The sequence below is a fragment of the Protopterus annectens genome, chromosome 4.part0 (assembly GCF_019279795.1).
Source record: "Protopterus annectens isolate FY-2018-M chromosome 4.part0, PAN1.0, whole genome shotgun sequence".
Taxonomy (NCBI): Eukaryota; Metazoa; Chordata; order Ceratodontiformes; family Protopteridae; genus Protopterus; species Protopterus annectens.
Window position 1 is genome coordinate 551,463,276 of NC_056733.1, and position 24,749 is coordinate 551,488,024.

Genomic DNA, 24,749 nt, shown 5'->3' on the forward strand with positions numbered 1-24,749 from the left:
ACCTGTTACAAAATATTTTAACATGTCATATGATGAAAGAAAAGCAATGAATGATTTAAATAACGATGCACGTATTGTTTTATTAAAAGCTGCCAAAGGTAACGCTGTTGTGCTTTTTGATAAAATTGCTTACTTAAATGCTATGACTGTCATTTTACAGGATACACACTACTATAAAAGGGTTAATTTAGATAAAATAACATGGTCTTACAAATGTATTGATTCTATGATAGAGGAATGGTTATGTGAAGGGAGAATTTCTATTCGTGAAGCAAGTTTTTTTGTAAGAGTCCAAATATTAGCAAAATATTCAGCTTGCCCAAAGTACATAAAAATGTGGATTGTCCTCCCTTAAGGCCAATTCTGGCAAGTGGAGGATGTAAAACAGAGGCAATGGCTATTTATATAGATAAAAAATTGCACAAAAGTAGTACAAGCTGGTGATACATATATTAGAGATACTTTTGCTTTTGCTAATTGTGTGAAAAGAATAGAAGTGGAGCAAGGTGATTACTTAGTGACTATGGATGTTAATTCCTGATATACTGTTATACCTAACAACGTAGGAATGGACTATGTGAGTAAGGAACTTGTAGAATCCCAATGTTATACAAATGAATACATTTCTGTTATTATAGAAATATTAGATATTATTTTATCTTATAATTTTTTTGAATTCAATGGCACATTTCATCAACAAACAAATGTTGTGGCTTTGGGTGCAGCAATGGCCCCTAGCTACGCCAATCTTTTCATGAATACATGGGAAAAGTTATATATTAAATCTAATAGATATTTTAACCATGTGTTATATTATGGTCGATTTATTGACAACCTTATTTTTATCTGGAGGGGTGAAATTAATGAACTTCATTGTTTTTTGAATGATATTAACAATGCATGTGATTATTTAAGTTTTACATGGAAATATGACTGCAATACTATATGTTTCTTGGATGTAGACGTTTATAAACAAGGTAACAAACTTAGTACTAAAAGATACAAGAAAAATGTTCAGAATAATGCATACTTCAGGTATGAAAGTATGCACCCTGGTTATGTCACAGACAATATTGTGAAAGGACAGTTAAGGAGGGTATGTGATCTAACAGATTATAATGTTAAATTTCAGGAAGAAAGTAAACTGTTATATGAAAGGTTTATCGTTAGGGGCTACCCAAAGTAAACGCTCTTGGAAAAATTAATTGAAACTACTAGATGCAGGGGAAGTGTTAACAACTATGATAATGTAGAAAATAATGTCCCCTTGGAATGTAAGAGTCAAAAAAATAAATATGAATTCGGTATTGTAGTACTGTATTCTATAGATGGAGGTGAGATTAAAAGACTATTTAAGAATAATTGGAATATTATGGGTTGTTTTTCTGAAATTAATGAAATAGTGGGAGATGAGCCTATTTTTATAAATAAAAAAGGAATAAACGTTATAGGTATCTTCCAAGATAAAATCAGATATATGAATGATACAAAAGAAGTGATGGTTAGATGCCTTAACTGTGAACATTGTAGGTTTATATATAAAGGGCATACAGAAATAAGTATTAATAATGTTAAATTACATATATTAAGTGAAAACATTTGTAGAATGAAATTTGTAGTATACCTATCAGTGTACTCACAATGTTCTTCATTTTACATAGGTATGACTACCAGTCAAATGCATAAAAGAATTAGGGAACATTTATATGCAATACAGAAGAAAGAAACTACTAATGCGTAGGGTAGGCATTACAAAAATACAAATTGTTTAGGCAGTCCCAACATTTATGGTATTAGATAAAGTTCTTAATTTTAATAATAAGTTTACAGTTGACGATGAGTTAAAATGGAAAGAATACTGTTGGATTTTAAAATTAAATTCTAGTCGTCCCCCTAGACTTAATGACAAAGAAAACTTTAAGGTATAATTGAAAAAAAGAAGGTTAAAACATTAAATGTATTTATTATTATAAAATGGGGGAGTCAAATATACTATTTAGTTTAAAATAGTAAATATTTGATGTGTTTTATTAAAACAGTTGCTTGTTTCATTTGTTCAGGTGTTTTTAAATTTGTGTTATGTGCAATGAATTCAAATGAAGGTTGATTATTTAATTAATGAATGGGTTATGATTTGCTTAAATATTGGTGGGGCAAATTAATTGTTATTCAGTCTGAGGAAGTCTTTTCAAGATGAAAGCACTTACTGAGTAAGCAAACTGTAATTTCTGGTAAATAAAGGCTGTTCAGCGAAGCTATTTCGAATGATTTTGTTGATACGCTGTTTGCTGTTCTCCATTTTTGGTGTTACAGTTTTATCTGTATTGAGATGTTGGATTGTGGTTGTTTTGAATTGTTTTACAAGGTGCTTGGATTCACGATCTTCTAGAAATAGAGTTCAAGCTTATCTGATTAGCTACATCAAATACGTTTATAACTTTGCAAAAAATATATTTCATTACTTATAGTAACTCCATCCTCTTTGAACAGCATTATATGGGAATAAGTAAATCAGGAATAAATATTTCTTCCTATTTTTTCTGCCTGATCATCTCACTGTTTGCCCGTTCATCTGTCTATCCATCCATACATCCACAAATCCTTTTTTCCATTTTTGCACATGGGATCATGGTGTCACATCAAGAGTTACCATAATCTAGAGACAATGTTCACATCATCAGGTGACTAGCATTGCCATAGTTGATTTTTTTGTACCACACATGTGCACATGCATACCTTTGGCCAATTTATAGTGTTCAGTCCCCTTACTTCATGTCATGGGAATGCTGAAGGAAACCAGAACACCAAGAGAAAACCCATTCTCACACAAGGGGTACACAGAGGGCACTCCAGTTGAGAATCAAACCCGACAATCTCTTATTGTGAGATGACAGCACTACCCACTACAACACTGCTCATTTTTGTCCACTGATATAAATTAATGCCTGTTTATACTGCAGTTTGAATTAAATAACATTATTTAAAGTACCTTCATTTTTTTTTTTATTTCGCACAGGTTGCATTAGTAAGACTGTTTGGTGACACTGCATAGAACACTGTTAGTAGACAGGATTAAAGCCTTTACCTTTTAACAAGCTGCTTTCTGTTGTCCAAGGTTTGATTTCATCAGCATCCATTTACCTGCTTCTTGACTCTAAGCTAATCATTAAACTAGAAATTGTTTCTAGGTTGCCCTTGAAAAGCAATACTTTTGTCCAATGAGCTTACATAATTAAAAAAAATATAATAAACAGTTTTCTAACCTATCTTAGCATTATGAAGATGCAATCTGTGTATTTTAAGAGAAGTAAAATGTAGTACACTGTTTTATAAATGGGTTGTATTACAAAGTGTGAATTGACTTATACCTAATATTCATTCATTACCTGTTAATGTCACTGTTATCCTGGAATGATGACTCAAACAAAACATTCACTTTTTTCCAAACTAAGAAACAGTTTTGCTATTTATGCTGCTGTATATGTGGTAAAATATATATTTTTAATAACGGGTTATGTTTGTTTTAGTAAGTTATTTCATTGAGGGTGTCACAGTTACAACTTATAGCAAACATGTTGCTTTTATAGCTGAAATTCAATATAGTGGCATAATACCAAGATTCTGGCTAGTTTACCTGGGCAATTTAATAATAGTACTGATAGCTATAATTTACTTACGAATGCATGAGTCAGATAAAATGTATCTATATGTGAACACACATACAAAAAATCTGCTTTAAGGGAGATGACCCCCTTACATGCATATTTGCATTTTTCAAAACCATCCATTAGCATATAGAGTAATAACTGGACATATTTCCAGAAAGATAAATAGTGCTCAAGGGACCATAGCATGAATGCTGTTTGACCAAACACATTCATTCAAATTACATTGTTTGGAACATTTATCTTTTGGGATGCCTCAGCAATCCCAGTGTCTGGCTGATAGAATTCTGAGCTGCCGCTCCTATTATGTAAGTTATTTGCTCTGAGCTTACACTAGCCTGGGAGTATTGGAAATTTTCTTATACAAGCTTTATTATTTCAGGCTGCAGTGTTACTGATTTTATGCAGTTTCTTTAACTTGATAGGTTCATGGTAAATACTTAGAGTCATTTTAATGGAAAGGAGCTATAACTCGAACAGTATTTTCTTGACAAAAGTGTGTAAAACAGTCACAGTGTTTTTGAAACTCTTCTGTGATTCTCATTCACAAGATAATGTACGAAACAAAAATGGGCTTCTAAACTTGAGATAATCTAAATTGTACAAAGTTTGAGGATGGTAAAGTAGAACATCTTTACTAACATTTTGAGAAAGTATTTCATAAAACAATATAAGATAATCCTAATGTATCCATCAAATCACATAAATATAAAAAATTCCATTATGGAATCTAGCAACATTCATCACTGTAACTTCAAGGGATGCATTCAATAAATAATTTAATATTTTCTCTAGGACTGGCTTTTTTATAAACATACAGCATCAGTCAATTTACATAATGCAGCACAAACAAATCAATACTTAATGAACACACATAATGAGAAGTTTACCATGAAGAAATAAAAATATCAATGGCCTCTTTATATATTAATATGTTGCGAGCATAATAATTGTAATTTATCAGAGTCTGGTATACTGGAAGGTATCATCAGTTATTTATTTATTTTGCAAGTAAATTATGCGTGTGTGTGTGTGTGTGTGTGTGTGTGTGTGTGTGTGTGTGTATATTTTATTTAATTGATTTAATAGTTTACGCATGTGTCTACTTCTGTATACATACATACATGTGTGTATGTATGTATATTTAAGGGGTCTATATTATAACATCGAAGTCTTAAAACTTTGAATATTATACTATCAAACCCTATGCACCGAACGCTAAAAATAGCGAAGCTGCAGAATATCGAATACTTTCCTAGGGAAAGTATTCAGTGGGCCATTTCTGCAGCTTCGCTATTTCCTCGACTGTGAAGCGAAGGTTACAGACCGGGTTAAGGTAAGTGTGTGAACGAAGGTGAATGTGCGAAAGGGACCTTAAGTTTAGGGAGCGGGTAAGGTGAGTGTGCAATAGGGACTTTAGGGTTAGGGAGCGGTTAAGGTGAGTGTGCAATAGGGACTTTAAGGTTAGGGAGCGGGTAAGGTGAGTGTGCGATAGTTAGGGACCTTAGGGTTAGGGTTGGGTTAAGGTAAGTGGATAGCTAGTAGTGTATGTATGGTTTAGTGTAGGGTTTTGTGAAGTGTATGTGTGTGGATTATTTATTTTGGTGTGCTTGTGTTGTGTGTATGTTTGTTGGTTCTGACTGTTCGATTTTCTGGTGTTTCGATCGAATGGGTTCGATATTATAACATTCAAAGTTTTAAGATGTCAATGTTATAATATAGACCCATATTTAAGTTATATTTATTATTCTTTTATTAAGTGTGACCTTGAAATTTATTTTGTGAGATCTTGTGTGACTTCCTTTGAGTATGAAGGAGAGATGAAGTGGGTGATTTACTCCCAAAAATAGTTTTCAGTATTTGATTTAATGTGGCAAAAATAATACCTTTTGTACAAATGAGGAAAGGTTAAAGGATATATGAATCCCATGTAGAAATAGTAAAGTGCAAAGAAAGTGTTTGACATACAATGCCTTGGCCAGGCATGATAATCTAGGCAAGGCAAGTAGTACAGAGTTTGTTAATCTACAATACAAACAGTGCAGACCTCAGCAAAAATCAAAAAGGCGATTACAAATCCAGCCGAGTGTCTATTTAGTAGAGTAGGTACAGATTTGTTCCAGTTGAAACATATGTCTTTCACTTATGGATCGTTATTCTCATACATGAGGATTATAATTACATTTTTGTAATTATAAAACTAAACTATTACCCTTCAACCTAGCAAGACATCTATCTCATGCCCAACATTTAACATAATAGCGAAAGACAATACTGTGATCTCCCTGACAACCCATACAAAGCTTCTTGGAGTGGAAATAGACAATACCCTAAAATTTGACTTGCATGTCTCCCTAACTATAAAAAAGTCCATAAGAAACTTGGAAGTCTATATGGGCACAAAAGGTTCCTGACCGCAATGGTCAAAATTACATTAGCACAAACCCATCTGCTCTCCACTCTACTATATGCCTCTCCAATTTTAATTAATCAAAGGAAAACTGATTTATCTAAGCTGGAAGCATGTTATAATAAAATTGCTAAGTTTCCATCTGACTGCCCATATAGAACACATCATTGTACAGCTTTAAGGATACTAGACTGGCTTGAGCTTCCCAACATTATTCTTTACAACCAACTCTAACTCACAGACTTGTAACAAAACCAACTAGAAACCCTGCACTACAAAATCTCATCCTTCCTAACAGTTCCAGCAGACCACTTCACTCGAACAACAAGAACTTACTCACCGTCTCCAAGGCCAATAACACTGCAGAAGAATCTTTATTTTCCAACTATATATCTCGTATATGGAACTCCCTTCCTAACTCCATTCTTTCAATGTAATCCACTAACCACTTTAAGCCACCACTTAAAGCTTATCTAAAAAAATAAGTGGCTATGTTCCTGTACAAACCCCTCATGAGTGCCCTGCTACATCACAGTATACCCAAAACATATCCAACTTCTCCCCTGGTGTTTAATCCTTTATTGCTACCGACCTGTCTTAACCTTATATCTTGAAATAAGTCATACCTACAAATAGTACTAGCTATGTTCAAAGCCTAGGTTTTGTTGTCAAAATATAACAAATTTGTATGTTCTTATGTAAATTAGATTTTGTTTACTTTATACTTTATTGATTATTGTAATATGTGCATGAAAATTTACTGTTACTCATGGAGCTTTTCTCCCCGGGCTCCTGCTGAAAAAGGACCTGTGTCCAGTCGGACTTTCCCGGTAAATAAATGTTGAATAAATAAAATAAATAAATAATAAAATTTTTTTCTGAAATAATCAAGATGACAGACAGAAAAATGAGAGCATAATTAATGCATTAAAGTCCACAGTCTTGAGTCAAGGGAATGTCTTATTTTGTCATCTCTGAAAGTGGTTTACAGTGCACAAGTTAGCAATTCATAGGATTTGTGCCTGAATGGGAATTCAGAATATAAACTGCAAACTGCACCATTCTGATTCTAATGGACAAGTGGAGATAATTGTGCAAACAGTGAAGGCTATCTTTTTTCCATTTCACAAATCACAAACAGAAAGGAGAGTCAGGTCACCGTGAATGAAAAGATTTTTTGGGTAAATACCTACATGAAAAAATTACCCATTTTAAAAAATGGAAATGTGTAGAGCATCCAAGCCTAATTTGGGGCACATGTGTTCAGATAGCATGGTGTGCATTTGTCAAGATCAGAGAAGAGAATTTTTGCAGCATATATTTAACAATATTTGGCAAGCGCAAGTCAGGATTTTTGCCAGGTGAAAAATGTAATTGTCCACAGATAGGAACAGTTGTTCAGGAGCAACAATTGCTTCAGATTATATCCTAAATAATTTACTGTCACTTCATGCCAAGTTTTATCACTATTGATATGCAGTGATCATGGGGTTATAAAGGCTAATTTGTTGCTAGATAATTCTGCCAAACTGAAATCTAAACTAATGCACAGAAGATCAATAACAGATTTTATGGAAGCAAAACAGTCACTATGTAAAACTAACTGAAGTGATGCATTCAGCAGAAAAACTATAAAAGGAATGAAACAAAGCAAAATCTTCGGCTAAACACCACAGCTTAATTTCTGTTCATTGAAACCCTTAGCGAGATGAATGCTTAAGTAAAAAAACTCTTTATTCAATAAAAAAACAAAAGAAACGATGAGTGCTTTCGGCTGTATCAGGCTTCGTCAGACCATCAAGAATGAATGAAAAGTTTTAAAATGGAAATTGTTTGAGTACAAAAAAATCAAAAAAATGTTTAACATCAGGATCTGGGCATACAACATCAGGAGATTATATTTCCATAAGAACAAGATACCTGATTAAGTTGAGAGACAAAATATATAAGAAATGGAAAAGAGGTTGAACTACAACTTTGAAAACTTAAATAAAGAAGCTGGACAAACAAATTAAGCAAAGTTTGAAACAAGATCAAGAAAATGTTGAAGAAAATTTATATAAAGATACTGACATAATACAAAAACATTTTATAGATCAATAAGATGTGGAAGGATTAAAGTCATACAAATTGATAAAATGTGCATAGATTCTACAATTTATTCTTAGACACAACAGGTTATAGATATATTTATAAAATGTTATGCAAAATAGTTTGGCTCTTCAAAGGGGGTGATAAGTTCTTCTACTGGCATCCAGGTAACATTGCATACTGGAATCAAATTAGATTATACTGAAAAAGAACTATGCAAACTGGATCCAAAGCACAGGGAGGAGACAGAAATATTTATAATGACCTGAGGACAATTCAGCAAGAACTTATAGTAACATTATATCTATTATTCACTGGGGAGATTCCTCAAGACTGGAGACATGTTTATTAAACCTATCTTTAAGGGAAAGGGGAGTAGGACAAACCCAGAGTCATATTGACCCTTAATTCTCCTTTCATGTTGTGGAATAAAATAATGGGAAAGGTAATATTGGATAAGTTATTGTCAGAACTGGAAAGGCTGGAACTTGGAATCATATTATGCAGCATGCATATGTTGAAAATAGATCTATTACTACCTGCAACATGATTTTCTATAACACTATAATAACAGCTATGAATCAAAATTGTGCTGTGATATAATTTACATAAATTTAACTTCAGCATTTGACAGGGTCATACAAAAAACACTGATCGATATATTAGAACAACTAGCTATTGATGTACTCTTGATAAAAAGGACATGGCAAGTACCATACAGCAACTGGTCAGGTAAAATTCAAGGTTACACTCAGGGTGTCCCTAGGCCCTTACTTGTTTAGATTGCATCTTTCAGACCTATTTTTTTTCATCTGAGGTTTCTACAGTCTGTATGCAGATGACCTGAAATTGAGTAAACTGATTATGTGTTACAGATAGGGCATGTCTGCAAAATAACTTGAATAAATTGGCCATTTGGGCACAGGATAATAATATACTGACAAATACATCCAAAACTAAGCATATGAGATTTGGAAGATATAAATTGAAAGGAAAATATTTAATATAGCACACAGTGATTTTAAGTGTATTTTCATTTAAGGACCTAGATATATGGGTAGATACAGCTTTGAGTTTTTCTAATCATATCAACCAATTGGTTAATGATAGTTATAGAACTATAGGTTGTATAAAAAAGATTTATAAAATCTAGGAAATTAGAAATGGTGAAGTAAATTGTTTGTTAATTACATTAGACCCAAACTTGAGTATGGAGTAACAATATGGAAACCTTATAAGAAAACAAGTATGAGTAAACTGGAAAGAGTAGAGCAGAAATATACCAAGGGCATCCATGAATTTGAAAATTTAAGTTATTATGAAAGACTAAAATATCTAAACATGTGCAGTGTCTCTTATATATATTTAAGAGGAGATCTTATTCAGGTGTATAGGACATTTAAAGACAACTACCTCTGGGAATGTTTGGGGTTATCAAAAAGTACTAGAGAATCATCAGACAGCCTATGTAGAAGATTCTATAGGAATTAGAAGTGTACTAACTGGCTCTCTGATAAAACAGCTGATTTATAGAACAGACTACCAAATTACATTAAAGCAAGCACTAGTTTAGATATTTTTAAAAACAGCCTGGATACTTATTTAGGGAACAACTGTTTTGGTATAGAAGGTCTTTAATGCCCATGCTTGAAATATTTGTATGTGTGCATGCATATTTGCATGTATGATGAGGACTTGCTGAAACAACTGGAGACTATTATCTTGCAGTTTTAGAGTATGCAAATATTGCAGTGCAACAGCTTAGTCTCTCACTACCTCACATGCTAATGGTCAACATGGTTGAATATCAGAATGCCAGCTTCAGCTACATCAGCAATGCATGAAAGTTAACATATAGTAATGACAATTTTGGATAAGAACTCAGCAGATATAGAAACTGTACTGCAAAAGGAACTGCATAAAACTGTCAGACTTGCAGTTTAAAGACATAGCAAGATTTACAAAGTCATAAGAATCTTTGCAACTTGAAGGAGAAATAATTTTTCCTGATCCCCCTTCAAATAACTCACATCACACCAAATTGCATTAGATGACCTTTACTAAAACTTTTCAATTACAACTTTATTGAACAACATTCTTAGATTTAGTAATCACAGCATGAGCATCTATGTAACAATTCACCAGGGCAGCATATGCCACTCATCCTGCCCAAGATAAGCAGTATTGCCTCAACTGCTCACTTACTCTCACTTATCAAAGCAGCGTCCACTGCTCACTTCCTTGAATCCAATGCCCAACACCAGAGGGGGAACAGAAGAGGGGCAAGCTTGTTCCTCTTCTCTACCCAACAGCTTCAAACAGGCTGCTTTGCTCATTTACTGCAACATTTTCACCAAACCTTCCAAAAATAAAGCCAGATCTACATTACATAAATCCAATCCAAACTCACTGAGGTGCACTCCATTCTTCCCAAACAGGGTCCTTCTCATCAAAATCCCTGTGCTCTAGCATATGAACACCCAAATTCACCTAGTGCCTTGACAACCTAAAATTAATAAACCCAACAGGCATGCCCTATTCCCATAAACTGCTGGCATACTTCCAAACATATAATACAATTTCAGACCACACCAAACTCATGCCTACAACTGCCATCTTTAAAGTAGCTAAATCCTCCAATATCCTAAGCATTAACTGTTACTTGGAATTACTCCCAAAGCGTTACCTGCCAAATGAGCCACTAAAACTCATGGAATCCCAATCCATGACCATATGTCCCCAAACTTCTCCACAAGTTCATGCCATCTGAGACCTCTGATACCATGCCATTGGAGTCTCCACCTGAACTGATATAAACCCCTGCTTACTGCCATCCAGCCTAACTGCATCCCACTTCACCACCCAATGAATATATGAATGACCCAGGGTGACGACAGCTTTTCCAAAATTATTAGAAAGACTAAATTAACCAAATATCTACTATAAGATAAAAAGCCATTTGAGACCAATAAACTCTCCTGTTAATAACATTTACTGACCTACATTCTCACACCAAATCAGCAGCCTTTCCAATGCAAAATGAGTGAATTGAAAACACCTTTCCTGGAAAAACAAGATACTGAAAGCTCTTCTCTTCACACCCAAACTGATTTCACATCATCACCTTATCCCCTTTCAACTGAGAAACCAAATCCTGTGGGCTCCCAGCATGAGGCTGCCGTAACCTCTTAGCCCACCCCACCCCGCCAGACACCACAACTCATTTCTTTCCTTCAACAGAACAAACTGCTCACACTTCCATATTTGGCCTGTCTTGTATCTATGCAACCATATCTCTACTGCACAGAAAATACAGTCAGATTTTACCACATCAGTGACCCCATCTAGCTTGACACTCCATGATATATCCATAGTGATGTCACCTATAAATTGTAACCATTGAGTCATCATTCACTAGCTATAAACCCACCAACAAAACTTTAAGTGCCTGTCTTGTCATTGGCCATCACCTGCCCTCCCTACCACTGGCAATTATACCTCAGCCCTGCAACATATTCCTATTGTCCAAAACTTCATTAAATCCTGCAACCCTGCTATCCACTGAAATATACTAATAGCAGTCAATTCAACCTTAACCAACTAGACAGTCCTACCTTGCACCCATGATGTTTGCTCCTCCCCCCTTCAATAAGAAAGTGACAAACCTACAAAATGCATGCCTAGGATGAATTTCCCAGCAAACAAAATTCATTACATGTAAGAGATCCATAATATCCCTAATCCTCACCTTATCCCTGCACCCCACCCAAGCAAACTTTTCTTTCAAGTGCTCTATCTTCTTGAGAGGTAAACAAAGCAATCCTCGTCCCGCATCCACTAACAACCCCAAAAGCAAATTGATTTGGCAGGGCCCTCCAACTTGTGTGTAGGCAAATGGAGCATCCAGCACATAAAATTCTTACAGGTTGAGCCCCCCCCTTTAATCCCCAACTTAATAATAAACCTACAGAAAATCCTTAAATTCCTCCGCCACCACTAACTCAGGAAATTGCCTGAGCATATGCTGGGAATTACACCAAAAGCACAAGCTCCCTCAAACCCGTCTTTGATACACACAACTCTGTAACCTTGTAAAAAACAAAGCATTAGAGACTCCAGTCACACCATGCAGCCAATCCAAAGAAATTCTGGAACTCCATATCTGCTCTTCTTAACCCAGGCACCAAGAACAACCCCTGCTTAAACTGCAGAAAATCTGATCAAGAATTAGCTTCATTTTTAACTTTTTCTTTATTAGCTCCATATCTGATCTCACTAAAACCTTTCCTAGCAACAGTCACCCCTCTCAGTCTACCTCTCCCACCACCACCCTCTACACCCTTCCTACTGTCCCCGAATCCTCCCTATCTTCAACCTTAAACCCATTTCAACCACCCACATAAAAAGATTACTCTTCAAAATAAAACCTTCATCTAACTCCTCTGATGGCATACCTTCACACTTTCTTAAGCTTGCTGCTGATGAGATTGCTTATCCCATTATCATCCTAATAAACATATCTTTTCAGGAATCCTATGTCCACAAACTTTGGCATAAAGCCTACAGCCTCCCTCTCCACAAAGGCGGCAAAAACACCAACATATCTAACTTCCATCTTATAGATATCCTTTCTCAATCTCAAAAATCCTGGAAAAATGCATTCACCTACAACTTATGTCCTACTTAATCCAATACCATCTCCTTACACCAACCCAACATGGATTCCGACCATGACATAGTACTACAACAGCTTTCCTTTCTTTTTTTTGATACTGTCAGTCATGCCCAAGGCACTGAGAAAGTAGTACCCACAGTGCTTTCGCATGTTTCCAAATTTCCAAATTTCCCACATTCTGAACCATCTTTCAAACCTCAGTCATTCTTAAAACACCCTATCCTGGTTCTCTAGCTACTTGTCCAACAGATCATAGGCTGTGAAATAGAGAAAAGGCATATCTTCTTTTCTCCATACCCCTACAGGTGTGCCCCAGGGATCCATACTCGGTCCTATGCTGTTTAATATCTTTATCAACACCTTTCACTCTGCCATTCCCAATGCTTCAGTAATTCAGTATGCAGATGACTCTACGTTGGTCTGCTCTGCTACTAATCTCCCTGATCTTCTAACAAAAACTCAGGCTGCCTTCTCAACCACCAAAGCCTGGATACTCCAAAACCATCTTTCCCTAAATGCCAATAAATCCAAAATATTAATATTTCCAGTGTCAAACTCCTTCCCTTTAGACAAAACCTCTTTCCAAGTACTAAGTCAAAACAACACCCCTATTGAAGTCACTCCCCATGCTAAATTACTAGCAGTTATTATAGATGAGCAACTAAAATTCAAAACATAAAGAAAACCCATCAAAAGCTTGGTATGCTCTACATAAACAATTGCTTCCTTTTACCCCACTCTAGACATACTCTTGCCTCAACTTACCACCTTCCCTCCCTTATGCATGGTGCTCCCCTGCTAAATAACCTATCAACCTCTCTCACTTCCAGGTTAGAATCCTGCTATAACAAAATATCCAAATTTGCCACTAACTCTAAGCACTCCTCCCATCATTGTGAAGCCCTTCACTCTCTAAAGTGGCTAGATTTACCTAACTACCTAGACTACCTTCAACTGATCATAGCCCATAGATTCTCTTCAACCCTACTAAATGCCCCGCTCTTTCTGATAACCTTCCCCCTACCTACCTAATAGATCACTCAGATTTGAAAAGCAAAACCTAATTAGTGTTCATAAACCTAACCACTCACCTGGACAGCTACTCTACTGTTTTTCCTTAGCCAAAACATGGAAGTCTCTTCCACCTACCATAAGGATAATTCAGAACCTGGAAAACTTTAAAACACTCCTCCATTCCTACCTTTTCTCTAAACAGAAATGTACCTGCTTCCTTCCAACCTAACCACATCCCTTACTTTTCTGCTCCTCACTGCTACCTGAATAATACTCTATACTACCAAGCTACCTTTATATCTACATTATAGGTTCATAGGTTCATAGGTTCATACTAGGCATTTATAAGTCTAGCCAGAGTGTGTTTGGCTTTCGCTACCCATTTTAAATTAATTTTGCTATGCCCTTTTTCGAGGTTAGTATACTGTGCCTTTGTCTAACAGTGACACAGAAGTGATACCTGGGGTAAACCTACAATCTCCCATCCACTCATCAAGATTCCTCTTGAAGAGAGTCAATGAGGGACTCTGCCTAACCTGGACTGGGATTTTATTCCAGAGTAAAGGGAGCCTCTGGGTTATGAATCTGTCCCTCCAGCATGTCCTATTTATTTCAGTGCTGAGGTTCAAGTCTCTCAAGCGCGTAGCTCAATGGGATTTGGATTTTCTGAGGTGCAGCATGTCCATTAATTCTGGGTTGGACATGGCTTTATACGTCAGGCACAGATCGCCTCTGAGCAGGCGGTATGCCACTGACTAGAGCTGGAGCTTCTTTAACCAGGCAGTATATGGCATCTGTTTGAGCCTATTGATCCTCTTGGTGAGGTACTTTTGGGGTCTTTCCAGTTGCTGCAGGTGTCTGGTAAGGTACATCCTAAAAGGGGCATTGTACTCAATTATGGGCCTGATGAGGGATGAGTAAAGAGGCACGATGACCTCCCCTGATCTAGATGTGAATCCCTTCATGATTAGGTGGGCTATATAAAATGTTTTTCTAACCACTTTGGCCACATGGTTGTCAAATGAGAGATTGCTATCAACTTGGGTCCCCAGGTCCCTAATTACTTCTTCTGTACTTAATGGATTACCACCTATGTGGTAATTTGTGGGCAATTTGTTTTTGCCAAAGGGGATGACTATACTCTTTTTGGCATTTAGCTTGAGGCCATGGCTCTGGTACAAGTTGTCTGTTTCTATGAGGCCCTTTTGGAGGATGCTTGTGTTGGCTGGAGAGTCGATTATGGTGCCCAGTTTGCAGTCATTTGCAAACTTGGTCAGCCATAGTCCTTCCGTGTTGGCCTGTACCTCCGAGAAATATATACCGAACAAGAGAGGTCCCAGGACTGAGCCTTGCCGGACGCCACTTGTAACTGGTTTGGAGTCTGACATGGCTCCAGCAATTATAACCATGTGGGTTCTGTACTTGAGCCAGTTTGCAACCCATCTAATGACATAGGGGTTTATATTTAAGCTGTTGAGCTTATCTATAAAGCCCGAGTGGGGTATTGTATCGAAGGCTTTTGCAAGGTAGGCTGTGTGGGCCACCTTCCCATCGTCAATGGCCTTGGTGACTGTTTCAAAGAAATCAACCAGGTTTAAGAGGCAGGATCTGCCCTTAACAAAACCGAACTAGGTAGGATGCAGTGTCTGTAGGTCCCCAATATCTTTATTTATGAGGTCCATGATGATCCTTTCCATAGCTTTGCAGACCAAGCTAGTCAGGCTTATGGGGCAATAGTTTCCATGATCCATTGAGGCACCACCTTTGTGGAGAGGGACCACTGTTGCTGTACGCCACTCTTTGGGTACATATCCTGTAGTAAGGCTGAGACTGAACAGTAGTTTTATGTTTGGGTTTAGCTCTTCTTGGAGTTCATGTAAGCCCAGGACACTGGTCCCATTGATGCTGTGTTTTTGCTTTGGAGAGGGCAGCTCTTACCTGAGCATCTGAGATGTCAGGGGGGCAGCACTCTGCTGGGATAGATATTTGCCCTTTTGGTGGGGAGGGGGGGGAGTTTGCGCTGAACCTGTCAGCTAGGATGTTGGCAATGTCTGTGGGTTCTGTGTATATTTTGTCATTTTGGACTAATTCTGAGCATATCTGGGAATTCCCACCCAGGTTCCTAACACAACTAAAAAAAGCCTTGTGATTATCCTTAGTGTCCTGTGCAATTTTTCTCTCAAAGCTGGCCTTAGACGATTTTATGAGTGCCCGTAGTTTTTTGCTAATACTGATCAGAGATGCCTTCCCTTTTTGGGATTTTGCTCTATCATGTAGTAGCTTCCTCCTTCTATTGTATAGTTTGTTTATGGCTGGGGTCCACCAGACAGGACATCTGCCTTTGGAGGATTGGGACTTGGTTTTATTTGGGATTGCATGATCCATGCATTCCTGAAGGTGTTCATAGAATGCATTTATAAAGGATTCTGCAGTCTATTTTCCATAGGCCCGGGGCTTTGAAGGATTCCACCTCGGTTTTGAAAATTTGCATTAGAGAAGTTTTTCACTGTGGTTTTCAGGGCAGGGGGTGGAGTCGGCATGTGAATATCCAGTGAGATTAGTTTATGGTCTGATCTTACCAGTGAGGGATACACTTCTGGTCTGGAGCATAGAGTCCCCATGTTGGTGATGATCAGGTCCAGTATGTTTTCCCCTCTTGTGGGAGTGGTAACAAGTTGTTCCATAGCATTTGAGTTTATAAATTCTAGGAACCTTTAGGATAGGGTGTTGGAGCTAGAGTAATGCTCTTAGTCTATATCTGGGTAGTTGAAGTCGCCCAATATAATGGTGTTTGGAGAGACCTTCATATTTTCCAGTGTTCTCAGGAAGGGCGAGTGGGGTTCCTGGGTTTGGGAGGGTGGTCTGTAGCAGGCTATAAACTGGAAGGCAGTTTTACCCACTGTTAGTTGCACATGGATAGTCTCTGATGCTTCGTGCTGTGCCACCAACCTGGAGGTGTGGGTATCTTTGATGAATATTGATACTCCCCCTCCTTGTGTGGTTCGGTCCAAGTTTGGGGGCCGAAAAGCATGGTATGAGGTATAACCTGGTAGTGCTGGGATGCTCTTTGGGGCCTTGAACCAGGTTTCTGTTACTGCACATATATCGATGTTCTTCATGCTAAGGAGAGTTTTGAGTGCGTGCATCTTGAGGTTTAGACTTCTGGCGTTGAGTAGCATTACTCTTAGTTTCTTATCCCTTGTGATACCTATGGAGGTGGGTTTGTCTTTTGAGCCTTGCCTAAAAAAGACACTATGGGGTACTATGCTAGGCTACTTTGGGTATCAAGAGCCTTTGCCAATATCCAAAAGCCCAGGGGTGACAGGTGCAAGCCGTCCCTAGCGAAGCATCGTGGCTTGTCGAGCATGTCATCCCAGGCTGACAGGCATTGGATCCCCTTTGAATGACACCAATACTTAAGCCAATTGTTGAAATAGATCATCTTGTCTTCATATTGTGGCATCATTCTTGGTGAGGGTAAGATGCTACTCAAGGTCAGGGTCATACCGGCCTGGGCTACATGCTCAGAGAGCTCCTCTATGTCTGTTTTCATGTAGTCCAGGGAGGTATGCCTCAGGTCATTCAAACCAGTATGGACAATGGACTGAGCCATATTTGTACTTGCCTTGGAGTGACCTGAGTGCTTGTGTTATGTGGCGGATCCTAGCACCCGACAGGCAGCTTACCGTGACCTTCTCCTTGTTCAGCCTGGTGAGCGGGACATCAGTATGCCTGACAATAGAGTCACCTATTACAAGTGTATCAGGTGTGTTGTTTAGCCTTAAGGGCTGTGACTGTTTGGCACACTGGCTTTGTGAGCTATGTGCTGCATGTGTTTTGTTTGGGTGTCTGTTTTGGAGGTCTCTGCTGCTTAGGCAGATTTTTATTTAGAGCCTCCAAGTATGTTTTTGTGTGTTTATGTGTTTGGTTTGCTGTCATGGTAGGTCTATGTGAGACTGGAATTGTAGTGATTGCGGTATCCTTCTCCTCCTGACTGGTTTCACCAGTACTGAGTTGAGAGAGCTTAGCCTCCAGTATGGCTATATGGTTGCATCTCTCACATGTTTTGGAATTTGTTGGGAGGAGGAGAGGGTTGTCTGTATACATGAAGCAGTTGTAACATTGCCTCAAGATTCCCAGATTCACCAGCTGGACCAGAGAGGAGACTGACAACTGACCTTTGGACATGCTAGAATAGTATTGGGAATTCCTTTATAATTGAAAATAAAAGGGCCAATGGGGAACGAGGTACTCAAGGGGAGTTGTGAGGGTGTAGTGCTTTTAATATTTTAGTGCTGACTTATATAATTGCTTTAGTGAGCAAGTGCCAGGTAACTTAAATGCAATGTGTTACAGGTAACTTAAATGCAAAAACAACAAACAGTAACTTTCTTTCAAGTGAAACAAGGAAATAAGTACAGTAAGCAATGCAGATATCACTAGGGATCCACAGAAACGCTGAAAAGCCGTGTTTTAGGTGGAATTAGCATTTCAGGGAAATAACAAGCAAACAAACAACAAGCATACAAATAAAGCTAGATTCAGCAGGCCTGGATCTAGTCTATGCTACAGCAGACAAGGTGTACCAATTTCAGTAAGAAACAGTTCAAATATGCAGGCACTATAAGCCTTTAACCAGAAATTCCCAGCTTAGAAGGGCAGAGTCCAGCCTCTCCTCCCACAAGAGTGCAGACCCCGAACCTTCTTAATGTAAAATAACTGGCCTGAAGCCCAAGTGCTTAAACCAGAACTAATACACTTTTAGAATAACAGACACTGAGCCCTCAATCAGCAGTTCACCACTTAGAAGGATGTAAGCTACCTGTCCTGCCACCACAGTGCTGGTCACAAACCTTCCTAATGTAAAACAACTGGTTTGAAGCCCAAGTGCTTAATCCAAAAGACTTAGAATGATAGCTACACTTTAATCAAGTTACTACCAAGCAGTAATAGATACAATTGAATACTTTAAAGAATGCCTGGATTGGTGCTCAAGTTATACAAACAAAGCTAGATTCAGATCTAGTCTATGCTACAGCAAACAAGGTGTACCAATTTCAGTAAGAAGCAGTTCAAATATGCAGGCACTAGAAGGGCAGAGTCCAGCCTCATTATGGCTTATTACCTAGGAATTTTAACTGTTTAATGACATCAATCTATATGCAACCATATATATGACTTGCAATGTGACTGTGTGTTTCATTATGTTTCTGTTACATTACTGTGATATTATTGAGTGTTCCACTATGTTATTTTGATTATTTCTGCTCTTGTTACTATTTTGTATATATTCTTTATTGTACTTGTATTGTGGAGCTTTACTCCCCGGGCCTCCGCTGAAAATGGGCTCACTTGGCCCAGTGGACTTTCCCAGTCATCAAACTGGAAATAAATAAATAAATACATAAATAAATAAATAATGCCTAAAACTTGATGGGTGAATGTGTCCATCAGTCTTCCCCTGTGTCCCCTAAAAGACACTCCTTGACTTGAAAATTACCCCAGCCCCAAAAGCCTTCTACTGCATTTACTATTTCCCCAGACTGCGGAAGTGGTTCCCAACCTCCATTTACCCCCAGGCTAATCCTAACTGCAGCAAACTAGACATGTCTGCCTAAACCCCTAACCAAGTATCATTACCTGCAACTTCATCATGCAGTGCCCCACCAGATGGAACCTCCACTGTGGCAGTATCCTCTGACTGACATGCCTACTTCCCCTGGGCCACTGACCTGCTCTTCAGAGCCTGACTTCACCTCTTCTCTCTGGACACACCACGTTCCTCTGCCAAGCCTGATCCCAACAGGAGACCCACTCATTGGCAGCTCCCAAAACAGCCCTTCTGCCTGTGATACAATGTGTACCAGCCATCTGTGAAGAGAAAGAAAACATTAAAACTGTATGCACATACACACACACGCACACCCCCCCCCCCACACACACACACACACTCACACATAAACACACACCATTGTAATAGGTATGTCCTCAGGCCACTACCTGACCACAGTAACTCAACTCGCAATCCGCTACCTGTACACCCTGCCATACCAGCTGTTTATTATTATTTTATTTTCATTTATTTTTTGCATATATATAATTTATTAGAGTGCCCGCCGGCTCACCACATCTACCAGCTAAAATAATGGATTTGAGTTTGCATACATTTCCCAGAGACACTGATGTCCCACACTCAAATGCATGTCATAATTTAATGACATCAAGTCTCACTGATTTGCCAGAGTTACAAGGATGCCACACAGGCAAAGTGCAGAGCTCTCAACTTCTTGGCTGGAAAAATATATCAAATCTGGACAAGTCCAAAATAATGTGAGACCAGGGCCCCCAGAACTGGGGAAGATTTACATTATTCTCTTATAAACTCAGAAAGTTGCTAGCATAAAAGGTCTTCTGTTACCATGCATTTTGTAAATGACAAAGTGTGAAACTCAAAAACCTGTCATTATTTAGTGAATTCATTTCCCAATGATTAGCCACAAAATCTAGACATTTTGTGAAAATCTAGACAGTTGAAAGCTATGGCAGAATGTTTACACACCAGGATTAATCCCCACCCTCTCCCCATAATGATTAATAACACACTGGGCATGTGAGGTGAGTGACCTCTACTTGTGGGAGCCTCACTGGGTGCAAAACACCCTACCAGTCACTTGCAGTGTGGCTGGAAGCAACCCAACCACAGAAAGCCACAAGGTACTATACCAGGACCAGCAACGAACTAAGGTGAAAAGCACCCAAAAATGACCAGAACCCTGCAAAATAAATTCAGTAATGTACCACGTCTCACTACCACCAGCAGCCAAACCAGGGGGGAAGTCATAGCCCTCAACCTCTTAGTTCAAAAATCCTGGACAAAGCCTGAAGAAATGGGGGGACAAATGGCCCCAAGCTCAATGCCAAAACATGAATTGTCATCCCCTTTGATAAAAACTCTGTATCCATGAACTACCACATAAACGGCAGTCTACTTAATGCTGAATGTGTGATAAGAGACCTTGAGACCCAGGTGGACAGTAGTCTCTCCTTTGATAGTCACATCACCACAGTAGTCTGGAAATCCTTCTATGTGGCACACCTCATCACAAAAGCGTTCTCATCCAGGAAAAAAAGGTCATTGTTCCCCTCTACTCGGCACTCATTAGACCCATTATAGAGTACAGCGCCCCTTTTGGAATGTACCTCACAAGACATCTGCAGCAGCTGAAAAGGGCACAGAAGTACTTCACAAAGAGGATTACTGGCCTCAAACAGATGCCCTACACTGACCATCTCAAAAAACTCCAGCTTTACTCTGTAGCATATCGCCTAATCCCAGGAGATTTCTGCCTAACATATAAAGCTATGTTAAACCCAGAGCTGTTGGACATGCTACACCTAAAGAAATCCCAATCTCTCTGAGTTACATGCTCTAGGGACCCAAACCTTGTCACCACAATAAACAGGACATGCTGGAGGGATAGATTACTGTCCCAGAGAATTCCTATACTCTGGAAGCAAAGTTCCTCATTAGCACTCGTGAAGAAAAATCTTGATGAGTGGATGGGAAATAGGGAATACACCCCGGGGATCACTTCTATGGCTTTGCTCGACAGAGGCACAGGAAATTAACTTTCTTGGGTGGCATAAGCCAGGAAACCTTGTTGGCTAGGCTTACTTAGGCCCTTGGGCCGATAGCCTAGTACATACCTATGAACTGATAATAGGGACTGATTTTAAATATTGCACTTATAAACTTGGAAAGTGGCTACAATAACAGAAATTATGATGCATGCCTCCTCCCCCAAATTCCAATGCATGTCATTATTTAGTAACTGTGACTCTAAGTTTGTTGCCAGACCACCACAGGTTTTATAAGAAACAGATGAAACATATGAGTCAAACATCTGGACCTTCTGTAAAATCTGGACAGGCCGGAGTTAAGCATACCTGCTGCCTCCACCATGGAAAGACTCCTTCAGCCGCTATTCTCACTACATGTATGCGTGATCCATGGTGGTTACCAGCGGCCATCTTCTGATATGCAAACATACTGGTACAACCTGGGAGCCCCTTCAGCCATAAAACAAACTTTCCCATTGCTCCAGCCACCACTAATGTGACAAACAAACACCTCACGAAACAACATACTTTCCATAGCCATACCTATCAAAGCCCTCCATGGAAAATGCCAACCACAGACGATTCAATTTGCTCAACAGAGACAAAACCACAAACAAACAAGTTGAAAAAACACCCACTCCCCACCCTAGCAATTCACTATATATATATATATATATATATATATATATATATATATATATATATATATATATATTTTTTTTTTTTTATTATTATTTTAATACCCTCTAAAGCCTAAATACTGACAAGAGATGACATAAAACAGTTAATACCACCACAATAGAAACTTGTGACCAGCCTGCAGCCTTATAATTCCTGTAAAATGACTTTTTGGAAGAGAAACTTGCAGATCTTTATTTTATTTTATTTTATTTGAAGTTTGTTTGCCAGGATGGTCCACTGGGCTGAGAAGAGCCCATTTTCAATGGAGTCCTGGGGAGAGAAGCTCCATAAAGACAACATAACATAATAAAAACATAATAAAAACAAGTTATATTAATATAATAAAAATAATTACAGGTAAAAAACATGGTATTTGAAGGTACAATTTAGTAAAATGCTTAAACAAAAGTTATAAAAACCACAAGTGAATATTTACAAATATGCTAGTTCCTACCATTGCATAAAACAGAACTTAAAAAACATAAGTTGGTATTTACAAATATATTTGTACGTTCTGAGGAAATATAACAATAGGGGCAAGTTATACATAGGTTATAGGAGCTTACGGAAAGATGAGCAGAGTGGGAAAAGTTTGGAGAAGAAGAGAGTAAAGAAGGAGGTGGGGAGGTAGATAGTATGAAGTGGGGTGGGAAAGAAGAGAGGGAGGGAGGGTAAGGAATAAGGTGAGTTACTGAGGGAGTTCATGTAGGTTGGGAGCAGGAGCATTCCCAGAGGGATGTTAGGTGTGAGTGAAGCAATGTTTTAAAGGTAGAGAGGCCACCCACTCCCCATCCTAGCAATTCACTATATATCCATATATATATATATATATATATATATATATATATATATATATATATATTTTTTTTTTTTTTTTTTTAATTATTTTAATACCCTCTAAAGCCTAAATACTGACAAGGGATGACATAAAACAGTTAATACCACCACAAGCAATAGAAACTTGTGACCAGCCTGCAGCCTTATAATTCATGTAAAATGACTTTTTGGAAGAGAAACTTGCAGATCTTTATTTTATTTTATTTTATTTGAAGTGTGTTTGCCAGGATGGTCCACTGGGCTGAGAAGAGCCCATTTTCAATGGGGTCCTGGGGAGAGAAGCTCCATAAAGACAACATAACATAATAAAAACATAATAAAAACAAGTTATAGTAATATAATAAAAAGAAGTACAGGTAAAAAACATGGTATTTGAAGGTACAATTTAGTAAAATGCTTAAACAAAAGTTATAAAAACCACAAGTGAATATTTACAAATATGCTAGTTCCTACCATTGCATAAAACAGAAGTTAAAAAACATAAGTTGGTATTTACAAATATATTTGTACGTTCTGAGGAAATATAACAATAGGGGCAAGTTATACATAGGTTATAGGAGCTTAGGGAAAGATGAGCAGAGTGGGAAAAGTTTGGAGAAGAGAGTAAAGAAGGAGGTGGGAAGGTAGATAGTATGAAGTGGTGTGGGAAAGAAGAGAGGGAGGGAGGGTAAGGAATAAGGTGAGTTACTGAGGGAGTTCATGTAGGATGGGAGCAGGAGCATTCCCAGAGGGATGTTAGGTGTGAGTGAAGCAATGTTTTAAAGGTAGAGAGGCTGCCAGTGGTACGGATAAGAGATGGCAGGGAAAGGTTTAAAGATTTAAAGAGTCATATTCACCAAATAAGACTTGTAGTCCCAATGAGAACTGCAGGGTTACTTACAGCCTGATAAAGAGAAATCCTGCATCTTTTTAAATGAGAAGAGACTCCCATGGCCATAGAGATATAAGCAAAACTTACTCAAAATCATCTTACCACCAACCCACACAACCCCAAAATGACTCAGCATTGCACAAAAAAAAAAAAAAAAACTGGCCTAGTACCAACGTGCCCCACTTTTCTCCAAGGCCCATTTGTTCTCCAAAATACCTACAGGTTGTCTCAGACGTAGAACTCGTCACAGCAAGTTCTTGCTTAAATCTGATTTCCCAACTCAGCTACACTCACACAAAACCCATTTAGCCCATCCCTTCATACCTCACTTCCTCCACAGCACTCATCCCTCCAGACTTAACCCTTCCTTATCCACTACTCTATTTAAACTCTTTCCCCTTCCCACTCAACCCTAACATCTTCCCACAAACCATTATCCCCTTTTTGCCCTCTTTTCTCTAACCACTTAATGTGTCTCTGGACAAATTGGTTTGTACACAAACCTCATTACTTAACAAAGCAGTGAAACCAAGATTGTGTATAGTCTGTTGCCAAGATGGAAGGTTCTAGAGATAAAAACTCAGACATCAGTGCAAGACAAATACATTAAACATTAGGTTTCAGGAAGATGAGCACACAGCATAGCTAGAACTAGTCCTGTTGCAAGAAACTGTGAAACTTCTAATAGTCAAGACATGCACAGAGACTATTGATATTATGTATCTAAATTTATTTATTTATTTGTTTATTGCAATTTGTGAACCCTATTTTCCATTTTATCTGTTAGGTTTAGAATTGCAAATTTACTTAGGCTATATATTTTCATATAACATGTTAACTGCTCTTCAAACATATAATTTTAGCAAACAAATCTCCATACACAAT

At 38.1% G+C, this 24,749-nt stretch overlaps 1 protein-coding gene across 3 annotated transcripts in view; it reads right to left on the minus strand.

Moving 5' to 3' along the window:
• Positions 1-24,749, minus strand: part of MYO18B (myosin XVIIIB) — a 2,352,406-nt gene that overhangs the window by 1,419,441 nt on the left and 908,216 nt on the right. The gene's annotated exons all lie outside the window — the stretch shown is intronic.